The sequence below is a fragment of the Mirounga angustirostris genome, unplaced genomic scaffold, assembly GCF_029215605.1.
Source record: "Mirounga angustirostris isolate CCGP_5_RB_7025 unplaced genomic scaffold, mMirAng1.0.hap1 SCAF_5, whole genome shotgun sequence".
In the NCBI taxonomy this organism is placed as follows: domain Eukaryota; kingdom Metazoa; phylum Chordata; class Mammalia; order Carnivora; family Phocidae; genus Mirounga; species Mirounga angustirostris.
This window is the reverse complement of record NW_026991713.1, coordinates 117,463,489-117,480,273: the sequence shown is the minus strand read 5'-3', so window position 1 is coordinate 117,480,273 and position 16,785 is coordinate 117,463,489.

Genomic DNA, 16,785 nt, shown 5'->3' with positions numbered 1-16,785 from the left:
AATGCCAATTAATGCTTTTCTCCAAATCACCATTGTTCATCTCATTTACTATATCTATACTGACTATAAATACTACAATATTCTTCAATCTGTTTCTTTAATCTCTTTGTTTTTCATGAATTTGTCTATTCCTGAGTCAGCATCTAATTGTTTTAATTTCTGTGGTTTTACAATATATGATAAAGTAAGTCTTTCAGTCTTTTTCAAATATATCTTTGCTCATCTCAAGTTGCTCTTCAAGTAGAATCTTAGCATCCTTTTTTAAAGCTCTAAATAGATTTTGTTTGAAATTACGAATGAGATTGCATTACATTTATAGAGTCCTTCCAAGGATAGCAGAGCCGGAGCAGGGTATGGATGATGTTCATATGGCGGCGGGGGGAGTCTGGAGTGGGTTGTCAGGACGCAAGTAGGGTAAAGAGGGAAATCATGCAGAACCATCTCTTGGTATTAGGTGTCAAAGCCTGAGTAGGGCCTGGGGGACAACCACAAAGGTGGGGACAGCCTAGAGGGGGAATTAAAAGCCCATGGTTCATATCTATGGCATTCCTGCTAAGGATGCATGACTTGAATTCCATCATGAGGAAACCTCTGACAAGGCCAAATTGAGGTACATTCTGCAAAAAACTGGCCTATCGTCTTCTAAAGTATCAAGGTCATGAAAGTCAAAGGAACACTAAGGAACTGTTAAGACTGAAGGAGATTAAGAGAGATAACTAGGGCGACTGGGTGGCTCAGCCGGTTAAGCGTCTGCCTTTGGCTCAGGTCATGATCCCAGGGTCCTGGGATGGAGTCCCACATCAGGCTCCCTGCTCAGCAGGAAGCCTGCTTCTCCCTCTCCCACTCCCCCTGCTTGTGTTCCCTCTCTCACTGTGTCTCTCTCTGTCAAATAAATAAAAAATAAAATCTTAAAAAAAAAGAGAGATAACTAAATGACATGCATGATTCTGAACTAGATACATTCGCTGCAAATGATTACTGAGACAATTGATGAAATTTGATTATGAGGTTTAACAATTAGATGGCAGTAATATATCAGTAATAATTTCCTTATTTGAATGGTTGTATTCCCAATTTGTAGAATGCCCTTGTTTGTAGGAAACACACATGCGAGTCTTAGATGATAGGGAAAGCAATTTACTTCAAATAATTTGGAAAAAAAGCAGGTTTTCCATAACTACACAATTACCTCAAAAATAATTTTCAAACAGGAAACAATTATGTGCTGACAATTAATTTATAGACTAAATTGAAAGAGAATTCAGTGTTTTCAAGATTGAATCTTCCCATTTAGGAACATCTAACGTATCTTCATTAATTCAAGTATTTTTGCTTTTTGCTTCTATATTGTCCAGGAAATTATTATTTCTTCTGTATAGGCCTTATTTTATTCTTCGGCATTTTATAATGGCTTTTGCTATTGTGAATTTGTGAATGGGATCTTTTTTCCATCCCCCCCTTTTTTATGCTGATACATAAGAAATCTATTGAGATTTATATGTTTATTTTTATCTTTGGCACTCAGCAGGCTTCTGACCTTTTATTCCATTTCAGTTGTTTCCCTTGTATTTTCTTAGTAATAAGTCATATCTACAAATAATTTTGGTTCTGTCGCTTTATTTTATGATTTTTTACCTTATTTATTTTCTTACCTTATTGCTGATAATTCCAGAATGAGGTAACATATAGTCTTAAAAGCTGATATGCTTGTCTTAATCATGGCTTCAGTGGGGGTGCCACTAATATTTTGCTCTGAACTATGATTTGACTACTTGTTTTTAATAGATTCTCTTTATTATACTAAGGGACTATCCTCTTATTCCTTAATTTGTGAAGATTTTTTCCCCCTAAGGATTGCATATTGAATTTTATCAAGTATTTTTGTGGCAATATTCATAGGATTTTTCTCACTTAACCCACTTAAGTAATGAGTTGCCTGAGCAGATTTCCTAAAGTTGACTGATTAATAAATTCTCAGAAAAAAATTCAACTTCGGAATTAATATAATGTTGGATTTACCGTGATAATGTTCCATATAAGATTTTACAACTATAAAGTAGCTTTAAAATTTTCTTTTATAACTATTTATTGATAGTGTATCCAATATTATTTTTAAATATATTGATATTAGATCTGCTTAACCCTTGCTAGCTTCCCTTATTAATTTAATTATTTTTCTGGAGAATCTTTTGGCTTTTCTATAGACTGATGAATCACAGACCTGTACCTCTGAAACAAATAATACATTATATGTTAAAAAAAAAAAAAGAAGATAGTAGGAAGAGAAAAGTGAAGGGGGGGGATCGGAGGGGGAGACGAACCATGAGAGGCTATGGACTCTGAGAAACAAACTGAGGGTTCTAGAAGGGAGGGGGGTGGGGGATGGGTTAGCCCAGTGGTGGGTATTAAGGAGGGCACGTTCTGCATGGAGCACTGGGTGTTATACACAAACAATGAAGCAAGGAACACTACATCAAAAGCTAATGATGTAATGTATGGTGACTAACATAACATAATAAAATAAAATTTAATAAAAAAAAGGTGAACTAGGAGTTGAGAGAGTCAAACCAATCTATCACAGTGTAAATCTTTGCCTACTCCATATCCATAAGCAAGTAGTTATGCATTTGGAGCCTTCCAGACAGTCACAATAGCAACAACTTACTCCTACCTAACATGCGACTATGCCTCATGCCAATAAAACACGCTCTTTACCCAAAGAAAAGGCACAAATCCCATTAAATGCTCTATCCACCCCTGAAGAAGTTCAGTCCTTTTCTAGTTCAGTCACGTACCCATCTTGGTATCCAATAACCTCAAAACTAAATTACAGTTAACCATCACCTCATAGATATAGAAGTGAAAAGGAGAAGAGAAAATAGAAAATTGGTTACCACATACAAATACACACATAATAAAGCAAGCAGGAAAAACATGTACAGCTATGATAGTCCTCCAGTCCTGCAACAGGTCAGAAAAACATAACTGGTGTTTATAAGTTTCTTTGTGTACTAACAATCTTATGGGTCACTTTGCCCTAAGTCATCAATTCAATGTTCTATATCTTAGTGGGGGTGACCCGAGCCTTCCTTCCATAAGTGTCTGAGTTTTGTCTGTGTTGTGTTGCTGTGGTCCTCCATTAATCTTTAGTATTGGATATAGAAGTATTAGGAGACACCCCAGGGGATTCTCTGGGTTATAAATACTCCTCCCTGCCCTTGATATGTACCAGTAACTCTATTTCTGCTTTATAATCAAGGTCAATCACTCAAGCTAAGGCAGAAAATCCCTTTTTTGTCTTTGTTCTTTGTTCTTCAGTAGCCAGAGCATCCAAAGGTGGCCAGCTGGCTAACTCATCTTTTAGTTCAGTGAAATCATTGTTGTGTCATAGGTGGAAGTAGCCATCCATGGGGAAATAAGAAATTTAAGCTAGCAGAGTTCAAAAATCATGGCAAAGAGAAGTAAACATTTTGCAAGTGAGTTTTATAATAGCGAGAGGAACCACTCACACTTTGCCCTCTTGATTCCCAGACCCTCATATTTTATTGACAGGGGAATCAGCACCATATTATAAGACATCCCCAATATCAGGGAGTTATCTTTCAGCTGATGCGTAGATGAGTTTTCAGTGGGCCAACTCACCATTGTATAAGGTGTTGGGATACAGAGTTAAAATCCATAAATCTTGTACAAATAAGTCCATTGTCTCATTTAAAAATATATAAAATGAATTCCTTGGTCAGAGGAATATCAGGTGAAATACTATGACAACAAAAATGACATCCGGGAAGATTATGGATGATTATTTGTAGCAAAAGCACTTGGACAGAGAAGGCAAATCCATACCCAGAAGTAGATTATTTTCTGAGTTATATATCAAAGGCTAGACCCAAGCAGGTCATGAGAAAAATTTCATAGGCTTCACTTGCTGACCGCCCGTTCACAGACCTGAGCCAGTCTGCTGGCTCACAGAGGTAGGCCATACCTGAAGTCAGAATATTTAAATGCCTCTGTATGGTTAGTAAATACTGCTTCCAGAGCTTCCTTCTCTGAACTCCCTGGCTGCCTCAGCTCCTCTTTTCAGATCTAGGCAGTAAGATGAGGAAAGGTATAAGTGATCCCGCTTTTGATTTTGTTATTGTTGTCTTAGGGACCAAAAAAGAGGCAGGGAAGGACCTTCACGTTTGTTCACATACTATCCTTGACATTCCAAATTTGGCTGAGATAGACATCTTCTCCTTAATGAGTAATAACCACTACAGCTTTTCCTGCTCCACATCAGTATCTTGTGAATACATAGTATGCCTCACTATATTTAGTTTGATAAATTAAAATGTCTTAAATTAAACTTTGATTTGAAACGTTTCCCCTGTGAGTTCCAACTTGAGACTGAAGTTCAGGACTCAACTTTAACCTCGTCTTGGGTTTGTCCTGGCCCATGTTAATGAGCTTGTGGAGAGGGAAGGGCAGCGCCCCTTAACTGACCTGACAGACTTCAAGGCAACAGACAGCGGTGGGCTGGCCGTGGTTTTGTCTCACTATGTCCCTCCCTGCTTTCACCGGCCGATCTCCCTGAGAAGCCCTCTGCACAGAGGCTAGCCTCGTGCTCTGGTTTATGTCAGAGCCCTGCAGTTTATCCTTCTATATGGCTCCCTCATCCCAGTGGAAAAGTAGGAGAGGGAAGGAATGAGATGGATAGGCTCACGCTGCAATATTTGCCTCAAAAATTCTCTAATGAAGGGGCACCGGGGTGGCTCAGTTGGTTAAGCGACCACTCTTGATCTCAGCTCAGGTCTTGATCTCATGGTGGCGAGTTTAAGCCCTTGTGTTAGGCTCCACGCTGGGGTGGAAACTGGGTTTTTTTGTTTGTTTGTTTGTTTTACAGTCTCAAAGTTTCTTTAAAAACCTTTAATATTTAGGGGTGCTTGGGTGGCTCAGTCGGTTGGGTGGCTGACAATTGGTTTCTGCTCAAGCCATGATCGAGCCTCAGGTTGTGAGATCGAGCCCCACATTGGGCTCCATGCTCAGCATGGAATCTGCTTGAGATTCTCTCTCCCTCTCCCTCTGCCCCTCCTGCTTGTGCCCTCTCTTTCTAAAATAAATAAATAAATCTTTTAAAAAACCCCTTTAATATTTATTCTGATTATAAAAATAATACATGGTCATTTAAAAATGATATCATACAAAAATATATGGGAACTAAGATTCTCTTTTATTCTCACACACCCCTCTTCCAGTGATAACCCTTGCTATCAACTTTATATTTTATGCACACACACACACACACAAATATGCATGTATATACACCATACTATAATAATTTATTTGTATTTTTACTAAAAGGAGTATTAGTATGCATTTTAAAAATTTTAATAATATATTTATTCATTTATCCTTAACAGATCATCTTATTCATCTTATTCCTTTTCAGCAGTGAGTGGTGTGATATTCCACAGCTGGTCTGCATCATAATTTATTTAATCAAGGCAGCATGAGTGGAAATTTAGTAACTTATATATGGTGCTTTTTTATATCTATGCGCCTATGGTGATGATTTTTTAAAAGTAGAAATTTCACCTTTTCCTCCTTGGATTCGGACTCTTTACAAAAGTTTGCAAAATATAGAGGCCACCTAAGCTTATGGATTCACCAATGCATTTGGAAAGCTGGACTTGCTGGTGAGTGCTAATTTAGAATCATTTCTGAGCAAAACAGCCTTCTCTGTTTTTGTTTGGAGAGGAGGGAGTTGGAGCATGAAGTGTTAGTAAATGTAGTTTGTGTACAATTGTTCCTTAAATAAATGTGTGACACAGAAAGCTCTCTAAAGAACGTATGTATCTGTAAGGCACAGTAAAAATAGCCTTTATTTTTGTCTTTAAAGACAATAAAAGTAATCTGCATAATGATATTTTAACTGAACACCCCCCCCACACACACACACTGACACATACCCACATACATACACCCCAGAAGTTGCAACTGCTTGGAAGAGAGGTTTTTATACTCTATTTGTAATAACTTTAAGTTTTTTAGTCACTGAACCGTTCTATCATCAATTTTCATTTCTTTTTATTTTCCTTTGAGGTGGACTGTCTCCACGCTGACTAAGTCACACATTTAAAATAATTAAGTTTCATATGGCCGAAGGAAAATATACTCTTTCCTCCATCTTGGTGTGTGTCCTTTTCTCCGTTCATTTATCACTGTCATGCTGAAAAATAGTAAACCAAAGCAGCATTGCCTGTCTAACCTTCTTGCCTCCAACATCCAAGATGAAACTCGTGAGTCTCTACAAGCTCCTGTGTATGGGGCCTTCTGTGGTCTTAGCAAAGACACTGAAACAACTAAGTGGTTTCAAAACTGTATTTACAAATAATGTTTGTATATTTGTAATATTTTTAGAAGAGTACTTCATGCTAGAAGTGTGGCTTTCTACGAACAGTAAACCAGGGTGAACCAGAGAAGTGCTATGTACTGCTAAAGGCTAATGCATCTTATTTGGAGACAGACAGCAATGCCCACTAGTATTAATGAGGTCACTCACACCAGCCTGGGAATTCTCTTTTCTTGCAATCTCCTCTTCCTACACCCCTCCCTCCCCATCTCCCTAAACTGCTCTTGTAGATGCAGTGCACTCATGTTTATTTCTCTAATTTTAGGTGATGGAGACTCCAGAATTTCTCAGCACAAAGAATTAAGTGGTGGCCATCGGGTAAGGAGAACTGGAAGCTGGATTTATAGCGCTCTTTACAAAAATTTGAGAAATTATTAATTATATTAAAGAATGCCCTTTCCCCACCTAAAAGCCAACAATACCAGTGTTTTTATTTTATTTTTTAAAGATTTTATTTATTTATTTGAGAGAGAGAGAAAGACAACATGAGTGGAGGGTAGGGCCACAGGGAGGGGGAGAAGCAGACTCCCTGCTGAGCAGGGAGCCCGATGCGGGGCTCGATTCCAGGACCTCAAGATCATGACCCGAGCCGAAGGCAGACGCTTAACCAACTGAGCCACCCAGGTGCCCCAATACCATGGCTTTTAGAGTGGAAAAGGAACATAGAGAGAACCGATTCTGATTCTCTTACTTCATACATTAGCTGTGCCAGCTAATAGAACAGCCAGTTCCCCGTCTCTTACTCCAGTTTGGTATTTATGAAACATATTCAAAGTGATAAGTAATTACCACAAACTTGATATTAGGTTTTTGGAATTGGCTTCATACTTGTGTTTAAATGTTGCTGTCCCTGGTTTTTATTTACTGGTGCATTTAGGAATCCACTTTAAATGAAGAATGAAGTCATACAGCCAAGACCGGACTTAGGGGGATACACAGAAGTTGAAAAAAATCACTTGTTTCCTCTTTCTCACTGCAACTTCCCTTGAAATTTTCCTAAAATAGTGTTGCAGTTGAATGTCCAAGTGTTCTTTCTGCTGCATGACAATTTAATCATTTGGATGCACTAAAAACAAAGTTTCAGCAAAGATAATTAGGGAGTTTATTGTAGGTTCTTTTTTTAAAAGCACTGAAAAAAGATTTTCTAGGGAGAAGCTGTAATAAGCTTGAAGGTAAGATGATCGCTTTATCTACAATGACAGCTTAATTTGTGATTATGTGGAGATTTTGAAAGACTGGCACGATGGGATCTAAAAGCCCTTCTTGCTGTATAATGTTCCATCTCCCTATTAGTACATCTTCCTAGTCTTTACTTTCACCCAAACAGGAAAACACATGTGTGCCTCAAGGGTGCACTAACCACCCCACAAAGATTGCTGTTAAGAGTTTCCGTGTTTGTTGGTGACAACACCAAAATTGCTTCTGGAAGTGGATGTCCACAGAACAATATGTGTTGGATGCCAGAGTGAGTGCTGCGACATAGAAATGGTTGCTGCATTTTGTGTGTGCAAAGAAAGGTCCAGAGATACGAGAAAACTTGATTCTTTCATCATTGAGCACTACATCAAAAACTAATGATGTACTGTATGGTGACTAACATAACACAATTAAAAAAAGTGCAAAATGTTCAGTAAAAGTGAACAATGCTGTCTTCAGTGATGGGAGTGTTTTATGTCTGTGTTGTCCAATACAGTAAGCACTTGCCCAATGTGGCTACTAGGTGCTTGAAAAATGACTGGTATAACTAAGTAACTGAATTTTAATTAATTAATTCTAATTAATTTACATTTAGATAGCCACATGTGGCGAGTGAATACCATGTTGGTCAGTGTAGTTCTAGAGCATAAAGGAATGGATGAGAGTGAGATGAGGGTGGAGTAAGCCATGATAGGAAGTATGGCTTTTGTCCCGTAGGTAACAAAGAAGAACGAAATGGCTGATGGCTCAGGGTCCTGAAGTTAGCGTGAAAAAAAAATAAGCTCAAGGGCACAGGTAGAGAGGTTGGCCATGGACTACGACATCTCATTTCCTGGGATGAGAGGAAATGGGGCCAGGGTGGGTGTGAGAGAAGCTACAACTTAAAAAGGCAATGGGAAGGGAAGGAAAATTAAGGCAAGTCATATCAGATTCATTTGTTCCAAGTAGCAAGAGAACAGTTTGTCTACTGAAACTGAGGGCTTGGGAGATGAGTAGAGTGCTAGGAAGATAGGAAGAGGAGAGTAGCGTTGGTCTGAAATATCACTTGGGACTGACCAATGATAAGTGATTGGATTTCCTGGTGGCGGGACTGACGCACAGCTGAGGTTGAACACTGGCTTTAAATAGCTCCAATCTGCAGTTCCAGAAGGGTTTATTCATGTGGGTATGAAATGGAAGAAAGTGTATTGTAGTAGGAATCCAGAGTTGTAGCCCCAAGCAGTTGCTGCCAAAGGCCTGGAGTGCAAGGAAATTAAGTAAGCTGGTAAGGGAGTGCTTCAGATAATAACTTGAGGTTCTGAAAGACCTAGAAGAGTAAGTTAGATTAAAAAGTAGAAGATCAGAGTTGAAGACTTCAGAAGCATGCTTGTAGATGACCACAAGATCCATGGTGTGGCCATGGTGATTGATACAGGGCTGCAAAGGAGTAGGGAAAGGCAGTGGAGTTGAGGTGTTGAGGGGCATCTATACGAACAATAAACAATATGGCAAGACTTGGGCTAGGGAAAGATGATGTGAGCCAGATGTCACTGATAAGTGAGAGAAGTTAAAAAAAATGAGAGACATTATCAGGACCTCAGGAATAAACATGCAGAGAAAGGAGAAGAAGGAGGAGGCACTGTAAGGTGACAGGAGCATTAAAGAAATACTTTTTTATGTGAAAGTGGAAAAATCATGCCAACCCCGCCTCCTGACTCTGGAGCAACACTGTTGGGAGATGCAAGGTCTCCAGCAGATAGGGCTGGTGGGGAAGCAGTGTCCTTCAGAGTAGCAGCAGGTTTCAGTTAAGGAAGGAGATGGAGTGAGTGGTCACCAACTTAATGATGTCAGGGAGCTTATTTACTGGATATGGAGATTCAAGAGGGCCTGTGGGCTATATAGCAGTGAGGGGACCAGTGAGAAATAGGAGAAATGATGGCAGAGGGACAGTCTTTTAGTAGAGTGACAAAGTTGCTAGTATGATATGTAATCATTTTTGCTGACTTTGGAAACGTTTTAGGAAAAAAAAAACAGAATTTAGACCCTATCACCAGTTAGATACCGGGGCAAACAGCTTTCACCACAGGTAGGGGATGAATAGGTCAAAGATTTTACTTTTTCTTTCATCCAGCACAGGGCTATGCATTCAAAGAGGGAGGGTGTAATGGAAGAAGTTTGTTGATCTGCTTTTCTGACCATCTTGAGAAACAGGATAAATTCTCATTAGTCTCAGATGATTCGGGTGTGACTGCTTACCTGAAGGAGAAGGATAAATTATATTACCTTACAAGTGCTTTTACATTCCAGTGATTTTGTGAATCTAAGCTAAATTAGCTTAGATTTCTAAATATTGTAAACATAGCAGAATGTCACTACAACATTTTTCTGAGGGTTCATGTGACCTTATTTTATAAACTTAAAATCAGAACATGTGGTCCAGCAATAGATGTTTTCTAATCTCTAAATTGAATAATATGAAGCCACACTTGGCTAAACATTGAATGCACTGCCTTTGTAGAAAAGAATAAAATAAATTTACACTGGAATTGTTCCAGAAAAGCCTAAGATATATGACTACCATGCTTATAAGTGAGAATAATTTATCAGGTGGATATTTCAGTAACTATACCTTTTTGGTTATAGTTTAACAAATTCTGATCTAGGGCACAGAATGTCCCAGTGAAGTTCCAGTGAAGTGGTCCAAATCCAAGAAATGAAAGATATAACTTTAATGGAATGATTTAGACTTTTCTTCTCTACTTTAAAGTCCTCTGGTCTTATCTTTCTCCTGTTTTTCCAAGTATTCATGCCTTATACAGTTTCCTTGTTTAATTTTACTGCTCAGAAACACATTATCTCACTTAAAATGTGGAAGCCAGTGAGAGTAAGTTAGCTCTATTTGCAGCAGTGTAACTCAGCAAAAATTCCTTCTTCTGCAAATGGTAAAGAATTCTCAGCATGTTTAGCCACAGCTAATCCTATTCCTCCGGGTGTAGTGTGGTGCTGTACATTGGAACGTTTTAAGAGCATTACCCAGCTAAGCAATAAACATGCTTTTAAAGGCTTATAGGTAATATGCTGACTCAAAGCAGAAATGATATCATTTTAAGTTGCTACATTCTCATTCATTCTTTCTAAAGACCCGTGTACGCTTTTCAAGGTCTTTTGCCCCCTCTGCGACAGTCTGCTTATATAAGAGGTGTCTCAGGTTTCAGTGCGTTCTATGATCTTAAAACACAACAAACCAAACACAAACAAGAAAATCTCAATATTCATTTGAAATTTCATGAGATGAAGACTTCTCAGTCCAGGGATCAAGGCCAGCCTCTTCTTATTGGTGACAGACCTGGAGTCGCTGACGAGCTATGGCTGGGACTTGCCTATGCTGCCGAAACCACTTTTTGGTGACAAGAACTTTGGTTGGGCTTATAGGAACTGGAGGAGAAGAAAAATAAAGAAGCGAGAAGAGAATGAGAGGAAAGATACCCCATTAGGGTTGAAGTGGGCAAAAGAAGGCAAGGTCAGAGCTAAACTAGGAGTTTCTGAGAATCAGACCATGGGAACAGAAAGGAATTTTCCATAACTTCTAGAATCTGAGGAAAAAGGGTGTTTAAAATATTCTTGAAAACTTGGGAGTTTTTTTTGAAGTTCCCAGATATTAAGAATGGGAGCTAGGAGCTATAGTCCATGAGGACCTTGTAAGAGTCTCTGAACCTCATATAATGACCCCAAGTTATTGTTATTACAGTAGTACGGTAGACTAGATATGTCAAAATCTTGCAACAACAAATCACTTAAAAATACCAGGAGACTTTTATTAAAAAAAAAAAACATATCAAAGGAAAGTCAAGAAAAGCACTGTGGTCAGAGACAAAGGGAGAAAGCCAGTCCTAGGAGAGCAGGGATTGCTGAAACTGCTACAATCCCCGGGAACATCTAGACAGCCTCATGCTTAGCACTTTCCTGAAAGGAGTTTTAGGAACAGTTACTACCTGAGAAAAACAAGAAGAAAATAAGTCTGGAAGACTCAGACAGCAAGGAACCTGTCTCAGCCTCAATTCGGAGTAGGGATGAAAAAGAATCTCCCTCAAGATTTCAGGGCCCCCAGCCATGACAATCGGCTTAAGTTTTGAACATGTACTATTTGTGTGATGTATAAAATCCCAAGATAAAGGTGGCCCTGGTTAGACATTACCTCGAATGACCTCAGAAGTAAAGTCAAATTCTTTCTCTGGGAATGCACCCTCCACTTAGGACTTTCACTCCCAAAAAGGGAGTTCCCACAACCATGAGCCCTTAAACACACTCAGCAGAAACAACACGCACAAAACTGCACCCACAAAGAATTATCAGAGGCAATAAAGCAGGTAGGCTTAATACTTTTAAAGAAATAAAATAGTACCTTTTTTTTAATTAGGCTCCACGCCCAGCATGGTTAAGACCTGAGCCGAGGGTGCCTGGGTGGCTCAGTTGGTTAAGCGACTGCCTTCGGCTCAGGTCATGATCCTGGAGTCCCTGGATCGAGTCCCGCATCGGGCTCCCTGCTCGGCAGGGAGCCTGCTTCTCCCTCTGACCCTCCCCCCTCTCATGTGCTCTCTGTCTCTCTCATTCTCCCTGTCTCAAATAAATAAATAAAATCTTAAAAAAAAAAAAAAAAGACCTGAGCCGAAATCAAGAGTTGGATGCTTAACTAAGCCACCCAGGCACCCCAACAGAGTAACTTTTTTAAAGGAGTGAGGAAAGAGAGGTTATACAATGATCAGTCAGATTAGAAAAGGAACCAGACTACAATTCTAGAAATGAGAAAAGTAATATTTGAATGAGACACTTAATGGAAAGGTTAAATCACCAAATAGACATAGCTGAAGAGAGAATTATGAGGAATACATGTTATTAAAACAGCAGAAAATATGAAAGGGAGGTCAAAATGCCTGATAATTTTCCAGGATTGTTGCAAAACACATCTCCAGTCCAGAAGACCAACACATCTCTACCTAGATAATAGAAAGAAATTCATACCTAAACTCATTTTAGCAAAACTGCAGATGACAAAAAATAAAGAGAAGCAGTAACGGCTGCCAGAGGGAAAAAAGGCAATTTACCCAAAAAGGAATAATAAGCAGACGGAAGTCTGAGTCCCTCCACAGCAGCAACGGGGACTCCAGACGGCAAAATATTAAAATTTCCAAGTACTGAGAGAAAGCTGTAAGACAGGAATTGTGTTCCTTGAAAAATTATCTTTATAACCAAGAGGGAAATATTTTCTGTAATATAAAACTGGGAGGATTTACCACCAACAAATTGTCACTTCTGGAATTTGCCAAGGGTGTTTTTCAAGTGGAAGGAAGAGATCTCCAAAAGAACATCCGAACTATAGGAAAAATGGCACATGAATAAAATCATAAATATATCACTGAATCTACTCAGTATTAAGAGTATAAAACAAGAATGCCTAATTTGTGAGGTTCACAATAAACGATATAGAGCTAAGAGACTGGACAAAAATTGAATGTAACCTCGGAGATGGGTTGGCAGAGGTTGGAAATAAAATAAACCTCTGTGTATTATGTAGAAAGTTGGTAAGTATATCCACTAGAAAGTTACAACAGCTCTAAATATATATACACCTAATATAACAGACTAAAAATATGTGAAGGAAAAATTAATGGAACTATAAGAACAAATTGACATTTACAACTGCAGAGTGGAAAATTTCAACATACTTCTCATTATTTATAGATCATGAATTACAGCAAAAATACAAAAACTTGAACAACACAATTATCAAGCTTGATTTAATGGACAATATGAAATTAAGTTAAATAATACGAATATTCTTTAACGACATGGACATTTACAAATTGATCACATACTAGGGCATAAAACAAGTCTCAGTGAATTTTATTTTATTTATTTTTTTAATTAAATATTTATTTATTTATTTGAGAGAGAGAGTAAAGTGAGAGAGAGGACGAGTTGTGGGGAGGAGCAGAGGGAGAGGAAGAAGCAGGTTTCCCACTGAGCAGGGAGCCCCACGCAGGACTAGATCCCAGGACCATGGGATCATGACCTGAGCAAAGGCAGATGTTCAAATGACTAAGCCATCCAGAAGTTCTATTTTATTTTATTTTTAAAGATTTATTTATTTATTTATTTGAGTGGGGGAGGGTAGGGACAAAGGGAGAGGGAGAAAGAGACTCTCCGGCAGACTCCCTGCTGAGTACAGAGTCCAACACGGGGCTCTATCTCATAACCCTGAGATCATGACCTGAGCTGAAATCAAGAGTTGGATGCTTAACCAACTGAGCGACCCAGGTGCCCCCCAATGAATTTTAATAAACAGTTATCATATAAACCACGTTCTCTGACTACACTTAAATAAGTAAAAAGTTAACAAAAAAATGAATTTAAAAATCTGAATGTATTTGGAAATTTTAAATAACTCAATAACTCATGGATCAAGGATGGATCAAAATGGAAATTTAAACAGAAACGAAATGATATGAAACCCCATATATTGAAACTTGGACAATGCAACCAAAGAGAGGCTTCAAGAGACATTTTTAGCCAAAAATGTATATAAGAAGAGGAGATTTAAAAATTAATGCGATTTCTGGGCACCTGGGTGGCTCAGTTGGTTAAGCGACTGCCTTCGGCTCAGGTCATGATCCTGGAGTCCCAGGATCGAGTCCCGCATCGGGCTCCCTGCTCGGCAGGGAGTCTGCTTCTCCCTCTGACCCTCCCCCCTCTCATGTGCTCTCTCTCATTCTCTCTCTCTCAAATAAATAAATAAATAAATAAATAAATAAATAAATAAATAAAATCTTAAAAAAATTAATGCGATTTCCAATTTCAAAAGTTAGGAAATGCAAAAGCAGATGACAGCAGTAAAGATAAAAGCAGGAGTCAGTGAAAAAGAAAACAAAGATACAGTAGAGAGAATTAAAAAAGTGAAATGCTGGTTGTCTGAAAAATAAAAACAGAGAAATCTTATTAAAGAAAAGGTGAGAAAACACAAAGAAATAATATTCTGAATGAAAAAGGGACACAACTAGAGAGATACAGAAAGATAGAGAAGATGGAACAATACCACCAATAACATTTTTTCCAATAAATTTTAACAACAGATGAAATGGGAAAGTTCCTAGAAAAGTATAAATTACTGAGTGAGTATTGCAGAACTAAGTATTAAAGAGTGAGTGAATATTAAAGAAATTAAAGCAATAGCTAAAACTCTTCTCAGAACCAGAAAGGTTTTTAGATGAGCTCTACCAAACTTTTAAGAACAGACCATTCCAATCTTCTGCTAACTCTCCCAGATACCAGAGAGGAAAGGACAGTACTCCCAAATTCATTCTGTGAGCCCAGTTTAGCCTTGTATCTAAACCAGATATGAACAATAAATAAGTATAGTTATGAAAATAAATCAAATAAAACACAACAAGCTAGATGACAATGGCACATAAGCTTTGACATCGGTTACTAGACTAAAGCATCCTAAGCCTTTATATTATTCAGTATGCAGCTAAAGATATTGATTACTGTTAGAGTTTTAAATGTAAGCATGTTAGGGTCACCTGGGTGGCTCAGTTGGTTAAGCTTTCAACCCTTGATCTACTCAGGTCATGATCTCAAGGTCGTGAGATCAAGCCCTGCAGTGGGCTCCTTGCTCAGTATGGAGACTGCTTCAGATTCTTTCTCCCTCTCCCTCTGTCCCTCCACCTCCTCAGGCTCTCTCTCTCTAAATAAATTTTAAAAATCTTTTTTTAAAAAATGTAAGCATGTTAAAATTTCAAGAACAACCACCTGAAGACTAGAAATAAATGTGTATCTTCCGGATCATCGTAGGGGAGAAAAAAAATGAAATGAAAAGAAAAAAATCAACTCAGAAGGCTAGAAAGAGAAAAGGTGAACTTTAGGGAAAAAAATGGACAAAATAAGATAGAAGAAATAAAGCCAAATATATGAAGAACCACAGTGAATGTTAAAAGCATAGATTGATAGTCTAATTGTCCAAAAGTCCACTTATATATTGCTTATAAGTAAAAGTTGAAGGAAATGTTCTTCACCTGTCTTGCCTGTGCAAAACTATCCTAATTATGTCTACTCCGTTATTTCAGGTGCCTAACATAATAGAAATTCACAGATGTCTGAGCCAACAAATATCACACGAGTCAGAATTAATTTGCCTCCAAGTTTCTTGGAGACCTTCAGAAGCATGTTTTTATTTCATCAGTCACTGTCTTGGGAGTGTGAGATATTTTAGGTCAGCTCACAGTTCTTTGAATAGTCTCTCTGGATCTCAAAAAATTGACCACTTGACCAAATACTTGTACAAAGCTCTTCACTATTAGAACACCGTGGATCTTGGCATAGGATTTCAGCCTCAAAATGTTATTCTAGGACCTTTTCTGAGGGCTGAATTCTTTCTTGGAGAGCCTAAGGGCTGACTTTACTAGAATCCGATTCCACATTTTCTGTCTGTAGTGACATTTAGTTATGTCAATTTCCTAATGTCAAGACCAATCTTATTATATAGGCTGGTCGTCAGCTGTCTAGGGCAGCAAAATATTACTGGCATTAAAGTGCTGGGTGACTATTTATATTGGCAGAAAAAAATTCTCTTTGAAAAATCACAGAAAAGAAAATAGAGTTAAAAAGAAAACTTTAAAATATAAGAGTTCTTATGCTTTTGTTTCCTTTAAAAAAAAATGCTGTAAGAAGATGCAGGTCTGAAACTTAAGAATCATGCTGTGCTTCTTTCCTTCCCTAGAAGGAAACTCAGAGGGCCAGCTCTAGATCTAGGCAGATTTGAAAAACAGAAAACAGTTTCCCTTTTCTCCAAAAAATATTATCCTGCAGACTTCCACGCTGACATTCTCACTATAGGCAATGGCTGCTAAAAATGTTTAAATCCTTTTTTTATCAAAGTAAAACAGGCATGGAGTTTTAAAAAATTAACATGCCCAATCAAAAAGAGTACTCTTTTGCCCCAGTACCTGAGTTGGGTTTCTTTTTTTTTTTTTTTAAGATTTTTATTTATTTATTTGAGAGAGAGAGAGCACGAGAGGGAGGAGGGTCAGAGGGAGAAGCAGACTCCCTGCTGAGCAGGGAGCCTGATGTGGGACTCGATCCCGGGGCTCCAGGATCATGACCTGAGCCGAAGGCAGTCGCCCAACCAACTGAGCCACCCAGGCGCCCCCCTGAGTTGGGTT